The sequence below is a fragment of the Mastomys coucha genome, unplaced genomic scaffold (assembly GCF_008632895.1).
Source record: "Mastomys coucha isolate ucsf_1 unplaced genomic scaffold, UCSF_Mcou_1 pScaffold16, whole genome shotgun sequence".
In the NCBI taxonomy this organism is placed as follows: domain Eukaryota; kingdom Metazoa; phylum Chordata; class Mammalia; order Rodentia; family Muridae; genus Mastomys; species Mastomys coucha.
Genome location: NW_022196898.1, coordinates 106,407,104 through 106,418,428, shown reverse-complemented (window position 1 = coordinate 106,418,428; position 11,325 = coordinate 106,407,104). Strand labels below are relative to the sequence as shown.

At 39.6% G+C, this 11,325-nt stretch overlaps 1 pseudogene; it reads left to right on the top strand.

Annotated features, from left to right (window-relative positions):
• The first annotated feature begins 8,830 nt into the window (after positions 1-8,830).
• Positions 8,831-8,931, top strand: LOC116094604 (annotated as a pseudogene).
• Positions 8,932-11,325: the final 2,394 nt, after the last annotated feature.

Below are 11,325 nucleotides of genomic sequence, written 5' to 3'. Positions count from 1 at the left end.
GCGCTCCTAATAAAGTGTGGTTGAGAAGAATCCTGCTGTTGTAGTCATCCTTCCTGCTGGCAGGTGGTTGCAACAGTATAGGTATTCAAAACTTGAGCCTCCAAAACAGGATATAATTTTTCAGGTGAAGGAAGAAGGATCAAGAGGCAAAGGTCATCCTTTAGTTATATACTGAGTTCAAAGCCAGTCATCTCATGTCTCAAAAATAAATATCCCATGTTGTGGTAAAATTGTCTTTTTATAATTAAGAAACACTTTTGTTAAGGCTCAATTCTGCCTTCCACAGAAGATTCAAGTTCAAGATTCCAATCAGTGTTCTTAAAAGGATACAAGGCTTCAGAACCAGAGGGGCACAGGTTAGGAAATTTACCACTAGGTCTTAGTTTGTACTCAGCTCCAACAAGGACATTGATTCCAATGCCATAATTCCAGTTTCCCAGGAAAGACCTCATTCCTTGTCCCACAACCCCAGACCTGCGTAATCTTGTACACTTCAGTCTGATTTGTCTTTTCTTGTCTCTGCCTTTACAAGGAACCTAGTTCTTGTCCCAGAGATAACATTACAAGCTCTGCACTATTTTTTTTTTTAACTCTGACACTGCTAACACCACCAGCTGTCAGGACTGCTGATCAAGATAGCAATCTATATATACATAATACCTGTTTCCTGAATGAAAGAAAGTCTTTTTGCTGTCCTGTAATGGTAATCTTTAGTAGCCAATTTTCTTTCCTTCTAGGCACAGAAAAGCATTAACAATTACAGTAAATGGATAATTCTAATCAGATTTGCATAGTAGAATAAATTGCACTTTCCTATCATATCAAACTCCCACTCTTGTTACTTGGTTCTTTTGTTTTTTAAATTGGTTATTGCATTTATTTATATTTCAAATGTTATCCCCTTCCTGGTTTCTCCTCTGCAAATTCCCTATCCCAATTCCCTTCCCCCCTGATTCTATGAGAGTGCGCCCCCACTCAACCACCTACCCACCCACTCCCACCTCACCACCCTAGCATTCCCTTATGCTGGGGCACCGAGCCTTCATAGGACCAAGGGCTTCCCCTCCCATTGATGCCAGATAAGGCCATCCTCTGCTACACATGCAGCTGGAGCCATAAGTCCCTCCATATGTACTCTATGGATGTTGATTTAGTCCTTGGGAGCCCTTTCAAAGAGCTTTTCTTGATATTGGCCAATAACATGCTCTTTCTATGATTGAAGTATTTTTATCCTGTTTTCCTATTCAAAATATTTCAATCTCCTAATGGCTTTTATGACTAGATTTCAGTCTGAAGATTATATTTCAAACCTTCCATGGAGTAGTCTCTAGTTCTGTCTTCTTCTCCTGTCTCAATACATCCATCCACTAAAGTATATTTCATAGTTTCCTAAGTATATGAAGAGCTCTCCTGATTTTGTTTTTGCACATGGTGTACTATTGTTAAGGATATTGTACAACTTCCTGGCCACTAACTCCATAGCCCACAGAATTTACTCTGGCATCATCTTTAATCACAAAAGCACTATGGACATAGTGTAAAGAGTTCTTTGACTGCACCCCAACATTATTATGATATGAGGATTTATCAGTTACTAGAGGATTACTATACACCCATGCCTGGTTTTTGGTATTGAGAAACAGTATGTATAAACTGTTGGTGGCCAGGAAGTTTACAAATGGAAATTAGAAATTTTGTTTGGGGATAGTTCTCAAAGCCACTATCCATGTCTATATTTTAGAAACCTACCTAAAAAGTATAGCTATTGAATCTCTACTAGGTATTGACATTGTTAAGACATACTGAGAAGACAGACAAAAATACAGTAAACCTTTTTGTTTTTTCCTCTTTTTTCTTTTTTTATTAGATGTTTTGTTTATTTACATTATCTCCTTTCACAGGTTCCCCTCTTCCCCCAAAAAGAAATAAAATAAAATAAAATAAAATAAAATAAAATAATGAAAATTAAAACAATCCCTTGTTCTCTCCCCTCTCCCCCTTCTCACCACACCACCCCCTCCTGCTTACTGGCATTGTCATTCCCCTACACTGGGGCATACAACCTTCACAGGGCCAAGGGCCTTTCCTCCCACTGATGCCCAACTTGGGCATCCTCTGCTATAGATATGCTGCTGGAGCCGTGAGTCCCACCATGTGTACTCTTTGGTTAGAGTTTTAGTCCCTGGGAGTTCTGAGAGTATTAGTTAGTTCATATTGTTCTTCGTCCTAAGGGGCTGAAACCTTTCAGCTCCTTGGGTCCTTTCTCTAACTCCTTCATTGGGGACCCTGTACTCAGGACAGTATATGTTCTAGATGTCTCAGCACCTATACTGACAAATTATTCATTGTACTCAGTCCAATGGATAGCTGTGAGCCTCTACTTCTGTATTAGTCAGGTACTATCAGAGCCTCTCAGGAGACAGCTATATCAGGCTCCTGTCATCCAGCATTTATTGGCATCCACAATAGTGTCTAGGTTTGATGACTGAATATGGAAAGGATTCCCAGGTGGGGCAATCTCTAAATTGTCCTTCCTTTAGTCACTGCTCCATAGTTAGTCTCTACAACTCCTTCAATGGGTATTTTATTCACACTTCTAAGAAGGAACGAAGTATCCACACTTTGATCTCCCTTCCTCTTGAGTTTCTTGTGGTTTGTGGTTTGCATTTTGTGTATTTGATCTTCTGGGCTAATATCCACTTATCAGAGAATACATACCATGTGCGTTCTTTGGTGATTGAGTTACCTCACTCAGGATGATATTCTCCAGGTCCATCTAATTCCACAAGAATTTCATAAATTCATTGCTTTTAATAGCTGAGTAGTACTCCATTGTATAGATGTATCACATTTTCTGTATCCCTTCCTCTGTTGAGGGACATCTGAGTTGTTTCTAGTTCCTTGCTATTATAAATAAGGCTGCTATGGACATAGTGGGACATGGGTCCTTATTACATGTTGGAGCATCTTCTGAGTATATGCCCAGGAGTGGTATAGGTGGGTCCTCTGGTAGTACTATGTCCAATTTCTGGAGGAACTGCCAAACTGATTTCCAGAGTGGTTGTACCAACTTGCAGTCCCACCAGCAATGAAGGAGTGTTTCTCTTTCTCCACAGCCTCACCAGCATCTGCTGTCACTTGAGTTTTTATCCTAGCCATTCTGACTGGCGTGAGGTGGAATCTCAGGGTTGTTTTGAATTGTATTTCTCTGATGACTAAGGGTGTTGAACATTTCTTTAGGTGCTTTGCAGCCATTTGGTATTTGTCAGTTGAGAATTCTTTGTTTAGCTTTGTATCCCATTTTTTAATAGGGTTATTTGCTTCTCTGGAGTCTAACTTCTTAAGTTCTTTTTATATATTGGATATTAGCCCTCTATCAGACATAGGATTGGTAAAGATCTTTTCCCAATTTCTTAGTTGCCTTTTCATCCTATTGACATTGTCCTTTGCCTAACAGAAGCTTTGCAATTTCATAAGGTCCATTTGTGAATTCTTGATCTTAGAGCATAAGCTATTGGCATTTTGTTCAGGAAATTTTCCCCTGTGCCTATGTGCTTGATGCTCTTTCCCACTTTCTTTTCTATTAGTTTCAGTGTATCTGGTTTTATGTAGAGATCCTTGGTCCATTTGGACTTGAGCTTTGTACAAGGAAGTAGGAATGGATCAATTTGCATTCTTCTTCATGATAACCTCCAGTTGAACGAACACCATTTGTTGAAAATGCTGTCTTTCTTCCACTGGATCAACTGGCCATAGGTCTGTGGGTTCATTTCTAGGTCTTCAGTTCTATTCCATCGATCTACCTGCCTGTCACTGTACCAATACCATGCAGTTTTTATCACAATTGCTTTGTAGTACAGCTTAAGGTCCGGGATGGTGATTCCACCAGAGGCTCCTTTATTGTTGAGAATAGTTTTGGCTATCCTGGGTTTTTTATTATTCCAGATGAATATATGCAAATTGCTCTTTCTAAGTCTGTGAAGAATTGAGTTGGCATTTTGATGGGGATTGCATTACATCTGTAGTTTGACGTCGGGAAGATGACCATTTTTATTACATTAATCCTGCCAATCCATGTGCATGGGAGATCTTTCCCATCTTCTGAGATCTTCTTCAATATTCTTCTTCAGAGACTTGAACTTTTTCTTATACTGATCTTTTACTTGCTTAGTTAGAGTCACACCAAGGTATTTTATATTATTTGTGACTATTGTGAAGGGTTTTGTTTCCCTAATTTCTTTCTTGAACTGTTTATCCTTTGTGCAGAGGAAGGTCACTGATTTGCTTGATATATGTGTGTGTGTGTGCGTGTGTGTGTGTGTGTGTGTGTGTGTGTGTGTATACGTGTATATACTGAATATGGGAAGGATTCCCAGGTGGAACAATCTCTAAATTGTCCTTCCTTAGTCTCTGCTCCATAGTTAGTCTCTACAACTCCTTCAATGGGTATTTTGTTCACCGTTCTAAGAAGGAATGAAGTATCCACACTTTGATCTCCCTTCCTCTTGAGTTTCTTGTGGTTTGTGGTTTGCATTTTGTGTATTCCGATCTTCTGGGCTAATATTCACTTATCAGAGAACACATATGTATACATATACATGTATATACATGTATATATATGTATATATGTATATACATGTATATATATGTACATACACATATACATACATATATATACATGTGTATATATGTGTGTACATATATATATATGTATATATATATATACATATCCATCTACTTTGCTGAACTTATTTATCAGGTTTAGGAGCTCTCTGGTGGAATTTCTTGGGTCACTTAAGTATACTATCATATCATCAGCAAATAGTGATAATTTGACTTCTTCCTTTCCAATTTGTATCCCTTTGATCTCCTTTTGTTGTCTAATTACTCTGGCTAGGACTTCAAGTACAATGTTGAATAGGCAGGGAAAGAGTGGGCAGCCTTGTCTAGTCCTGGGCTTTTTTTGGTTGGGAGACTATTAGTGACTCTTTGTATTTCATTAGCAGATATGGGACTGTTCAGACCACTGATCTGATCTTCATTTAACTTTGGTACCAGGTATCTGTCTAGAAAATTGTCCATTTTATCCAGGTTTTCCAGTTTTGTTGAATATAGGCTTTTTTATAGGCTCTCATGATTTTTGGATTTCCTCAGTGTCTGTTGTTATATCTCCCTTTTCATTTCTGATCTTGTTAATTACGATAATGTCTCTGTGCTCTCTAGTTAATCTGGCTAAGGGTTTATCTATTTTGTCGATTTTCTCAAAGAACCCACTCCTGGTTTGGTTAATTCTTTGTATAGTTCTTTTTGTTTTTATTTGGTTGATTTCAGCCTTGAGTTTGATTATTTCCTGCCTTCGACTCCTCTTGAGTGAATTTGCTTCTTTTTGTTCTAGAGCTTTCAGATGTGCTGTCAAATTGCTGGTGTAAGCTCCCTCCAGTTTCTTTTTGTAGGCACTTAAAGCTATGACTTTTCCTCTTAGGACTGCTTTCATTGTGTCTCATAAGTTTGGGTATGTTGTGACTTCATCTTCATTAAACTCTAGAAAGTCTTTAATTTCTTTCTTTATCTCTTGTTTGACCAAGTTATCATTGAGTAGAGTGTTGTTAAGCTTCCACGTGTATGTGGGCATTCTATTGTTTATGTTGTTGTTGATGAGCAGCCTTAGTCCATGGTGATCTGATAGGATACAAAGAATTATTTCAATCTTCTTTTATCTGTTGAGGCCTGACCTGTGACCAATTATATGTTCAATTTTGGAGAAGGTATCATGAGGTGCTAGGAAGAAGGTATATCCTTCTGTTTTTGGATAAAATGTTCTATAGATATCTGTTTAATCCATCTGTTTCATAACTTCTGTTAGTCTCACTGTGTCTCTGATTAGTTGCTGTTTCCATGATCTGTCCATTGCAGAGTGTCATTGCATAGTGTTGAAATCTCCCACTATTATTGTGTGTGATGCAATGTGTGCTTTGAGCTTTAGTAAAGTTTCTTGTATGAATGTAGATGCCCTTGCATTTTGAGCATAGAGGTTCAAAATTGAAAGCTCCTCTTGGTAGATCATACCTTTGATGAATATGAAGTCTCCCTCCTTATCTTTTTTTAATCACTTTAGGGAGAATGTTGTTTTTATTCAATATTAGAATGTCTATTCCAGCTTTTTTCTTGGGACCATTGGCTTGGGAAATTGTTTTCCAGCCTTTTATTCTGAGGTAGTGTCTGTCTTTGACACTGAGGTGGGTTTCTTGTATGCAACAAAATGTTGGGTCCTGTTTACATACCCAGTCTAATAGTCTATGTCTTTCTATTGGGAATTGATTCTATTGATATTAATAGATATTAAGGACAAGTAGTTGTTGCTTCCTGTTATTTTTGTTTTTAGAGTTGGAATTCTGTTCATGTGGCTATCTTCTTTTAGTTTTGTTGGAGAATTACTTTTTTGCCTTTTCTAGGATATAGTTTCCCTCCTTGTGTTGAAGTTTTCCATTTACTACCCTTTGAAGGGCTGGGTTTGTGGAAATATATTGTGTAAATTTGGTTTTGTCATGGAATACTTTGGTTTCTCTATCTATGGTAATTGAGAGTTTTGCTGGGTATAGTAGCCTAGGGTGGCATTTGTATTCTCTTAGGGTCTATATGGCATCAACCCAAGATCTTCTTTCTGGCTTTCATAGTCTCTGGCCAGAAGTCTGGTGTAATTCTGATAGGTCTGCCTTTATATGTTACTTGACATTTTTCCCTCACTGCTTTTAATATCTTTCTTAGTTTTGTGCATTTGGCATTTTGCCTATTATGTAGTGGGAGGAATTTCTTTTCTGGTCCAGTCTATTTGGAGTTCTATAGCCTTCTTGTATGTTCATGGGCATCTCTTTCTTTAGGTTAGGGAAGTTTTCTTCTATACTTTTGTTGAAGATACTTACTAGACCTTTAATTTGGAGGTCTTCACTCTCTTCTATACATATTATCCTTAGGTTTGGTTCTCTCATTGTGTCCTGGATTTCCTGGATGTTCAGGTTAGGAACTTTTTGCATTTTGTGTTTCCTTTGACTGTTGTGTCAATGTTTTCTATCGTATCTTCTGTACCTGAGATTCTCTCTTCTATATCTTGCGTTCTGTTTGTGATGCTTGCATCTATGATCCCTGACTTCTTTCCTGGGATTTTTATCTCCAGAGTTGTCTCTGTTTATAATTTCTTTAACTGTTTCTACTTCCATTTTTAGGTCCTGGATGGTTTTGTTCAATTCTTTCACTTCTTGGGTTGTGCTTTCCTATAATTATTTAAGGGATTTTTGTGTTTCCTCTGTAAGTGCTTGAACCTGTTTACCTGTGTTCTCCTGTATTTCTTTAAGGGAGTTATTCATGCTCTTCTTAAATTCTTCTATCACCATTGTGAGATATGATTTTAGATCCAAATCTTGCTTTTCTGGTGTTTTGGAATATCCAGGACTTGCTTGTGGGGAAGGGGCAGAGAGGGCTGTGGATCTGCAGTCCCCCCTAGGTGAAGAGCAAGGTAGAAAGGATACTACACTGGCTGCCCTCCCACTTCTGAGGCCTGTGCCTCCTGTCTGGTCCTGCCTTAGAAGATCACCGGAGAGGAGAGAAAATGGATCTCACCTGAGACCCTGGGTTGATACACTCTGTGAAGGCAAGCTCTCCGCTTTTGGGGAAGGGGCAGAGAGGGCTGTGAATCTGCAGTCCCCCTTAGGTGAAGAGGGAAGAAGAAAGGATCCTGCACTGGCTGCCCTGCCACTTCTGAGGCCTGTCTAGTAGACCCTTTTTATCCTGGAATACATAATGTGTTAAATAGAAGGAAAAGCCAAATAAAAACAAAGTGAATCAGGTAGAAAGGCATCATGAAACAAGAAGGTCAAATTTTATAATGGTTGTCAGTAGGGGATTTCTGGCAAGGAGGTATTTGAGGAATTAAAGTGGCAAAAATGGATTTCTTGTCTTTAAATTTTGTTTTTGAAGAAAGGACATTTGAAGCAGAGGAATCAACAAGATCAAAGCACATGGGGCATGCCCTTGCTTAACTGGATGCACAAACAAAAGACTGCCATGTGGTAGTATTGAGTAGAGGTACAAATGATTTCAGGCATTTATACCACTCCCAGTAAGTCTCACACACTATCACTGAAGAGAGAGATGGAAAGAATGTAAGAATCTGGTGATAAAGAAAAGGGCTGTCTAACTTGATCTTATTAGTATGAAATAGCCATTGCAGTCATAACCTCCCAGCAAATATAGTTGCATACACTAATTCTGCACAAGATTGGGCCTAAGTCCAATTAGTGGAAGGGGAGGGGACTCATAGTGAACTCCACTTTCTGCTGACTTATTGGCCACTTGTAGGTGTTGTGTAATGGGGAGTCACCCTATTCAATTGTATACCTACTAGTGAGCCCACCAGGTTCAAAAAAATAGTTCTACAATAGTCACATTTTTTCACTTCTGTTGAGAATTGTTTGTGAGAGTATATGGTCAATTTTGGAGAAAGTTCCATGAGGTGCTGAGAAAAAGATATATATATATATATATATATATATAGTGTGTGTGTGTGTGTGTGTGTGTGTGTGTGCGTGTGTGTGTGTGTTTGGGTGAAATGTTCTGTAAATACAACTGTTAGGTCTATTTCGTTTATAAGTTCAGTTAGCTCCAGAATTTCTCTGTTTAGTTTTTGTCTGAATTATCTTTGTTGAAAGTGTTGTATTGATATCTCTTACTATAACTGTGTGGGGGTCAATATGTGATTTAAAGTGTAAAAGGATTTCTTTTATAAACTTGAAGCTTATGTACTTGAGGCATAAATGTTAAGAAATGATATGTCCCTGCCTCTAGAAGTAGTGCAAATGCTCTGTGGAAAGGAGAGGACCTATATCTATGTTCAATGTTCTGACCTGTGACCATCTGAATGACTAATAGTCTTACACTCCCTGAAATAAGCAAACCTGAGATGGCCACCCATCTGGCACCAGGAAGCCTAGACAGGCAGCTAGCCTGAGATGATCACCACTCTGGTTCATCATAGGCCTGGGGAGCAGGGAGGCAAGCCATGCCCTAGATTACCCCTGCCTGGTGCCATAATGCACTGGTGGGGCATAGTATTCCTGAGACTACTCCTGATATGACACCAAACACTCAGAGACTCCAGGTGTCACTAAGAGGAGCAAGTAAATGGTGGAGAAATAAAAGAGAAACAGAAATCTGTGGGCACAATAAAGAGAGGCAGATCTGAAGACTTGAGGGTAGTGAAGAATAGCCTGAAGTAAGTAGCTGATGATGCCATCTAGAGTCATACTGGAGTTTTGGAATTTAATGCCACCAGGAGCCACATCCGAGTCTATAGGGATCTGTTACTTCTGGGCCAGGTGGATGTTCTTAGTCTGGGTTGCCATCTGGGAACATGTTGATGTTTCAAGGTTTTACAGAACTGACTTCACTCCAAAACTGGGCATAGTGGAAGAGCTCGCCCTGAAGACATGAGAACAGGAGATCTGACACCATTCTGAGTCATCTTCAGTACTCAGGGGAGTAGGGACACACATCACCCTAGGGAACGCAGTAGAAATGGCCCTGGTTCCAGGAGTTGAAGGTGAGTTGGCCTTGAGAGTATGAATGTGAGAGATCTGGTCCCACCACTCATTTCCCATGCAGTGCTATGGATGAGCTACAAAAACTCTCCTCTCCACTTGCCACCAGTGGCAGACTGAAGATCTGGCACTGGTTTCATAAGAGCAGGAGGGCTGTCCCAGTTTCTCACCTGCTGTAGCACTTGGGAAAGCAGACCCTGCACCTTGCCTGGGCAGTACAGTAGATCTGACCCTGGTAGTAGAGTGTGGGTGAGCACCCCTGAGGCTGTGAGTGTGGGAGAGCTGGCCCCACAACATGCCCGCTGTGCCATGACATGACTGAGGGAAAGGTGCCCTACCCTACTCCAATCCCTTGCCACTTACAGGAGAGTTAGGGTGCAAGAGAACTGGCCCTGGGGTCATAAAAGCAGGAGAGCTGGCCCTGTTCTTTACCTGTTGCCACACTTGGGAATGCAATTGAGGCACATAGTGTGAAAATCACTAAAAACCAATAAAAAGTTTTTAAAAATTATTATGTCCTCTGGGTGGATTATTAATTTGCATATATAATGTTCTTTGCTATCTCTACTGATTAATTTTGATTAGAAGTCTACTTTTATCAAATATAAAATAGCTATATCAGCTTGTTTCTGAGGACAATTTGCTTGGATTATCTCTTTGCAACTTTTTACCCTGAGATGATGTCTATCCTTGATGTTAAAGTATGTTTCTTGTATACAGCAGAAGTACAAATCATGTGTTCATATCCTTTTTTTTTTGTCATTGAATTTTATTGGGGATTGAGACCATTGACATTAAGAAACACAAATAACCAATGATTGTTGATTCCTATTTTTCATTTTATTTTTTATTTATTCACTTTACTTCCTGCTCACAGCTCTCCTCACACAATCTTTTCCCCCAACCCTATTCCCCTTCTCTTCTGAGAGAGTAGAGTCTGCCCCCCCCCCAGGTATACCTCTACCCTGTTACATCAAGTCATTGCAGAGCTAGCCACATCCTCTCCCACTGAGGCCAGACAAGGCAGCCTATCTAGGAAAACATATCTCTCAGACAGGCAACAGCTTTTGGGATAGCCCCCTTTCAAGTTGTTCAGGAACCTCATGAAAAGCAAGCTGTACATCTGCTATATCTGGTGGAGGGGGTCAGTTAGGTTAGACTAAGGGTCCTGTTTAGTTGATTCTTTTGGTCTTCCTGTGGTGTTCCTATCTCCTTTGAAGCCCATAGTCCTTCCCCCAACTCTTCCACAAAAGTCCACAAGCTCCATCTTCTTTTTGGTTGTGGGTCTCTGCATCTAAGTCAGATGCTGGCTGGGGCCTCTCAGAGGACAGACATGCTAGACTCTTGTCTACAAGCATTATAGAAAGAATTCTTAATACTCTGGAGATTGGTGCTTGCCCATGGGATGGGTCTATAGGTGGCCTGGTTATTGGTTTGTCATTTCCTCAGTCTCAACCATACAAGAAAAATATCCTAACCTAAAGAAGGAGGTGTCTATAAAACTATAAGAAGCCTACAGAAGACAAAATACAAAATAGACTAATCTAGAAATGCAAGTTCCCTTAGCACATAATAATCAAAATGCTAAATATACAAAAAAAAGAATATTAAAAGGTACAAGAAAAAAGGAACAAGTAACATAACATATAAAGCCCAAACTTATTAGAATAGTGTAGGATGCCGTCCCGCAGCTCCTACTTGCGTGGGGTTCCACGAACCGAGGATTTGGAAACCT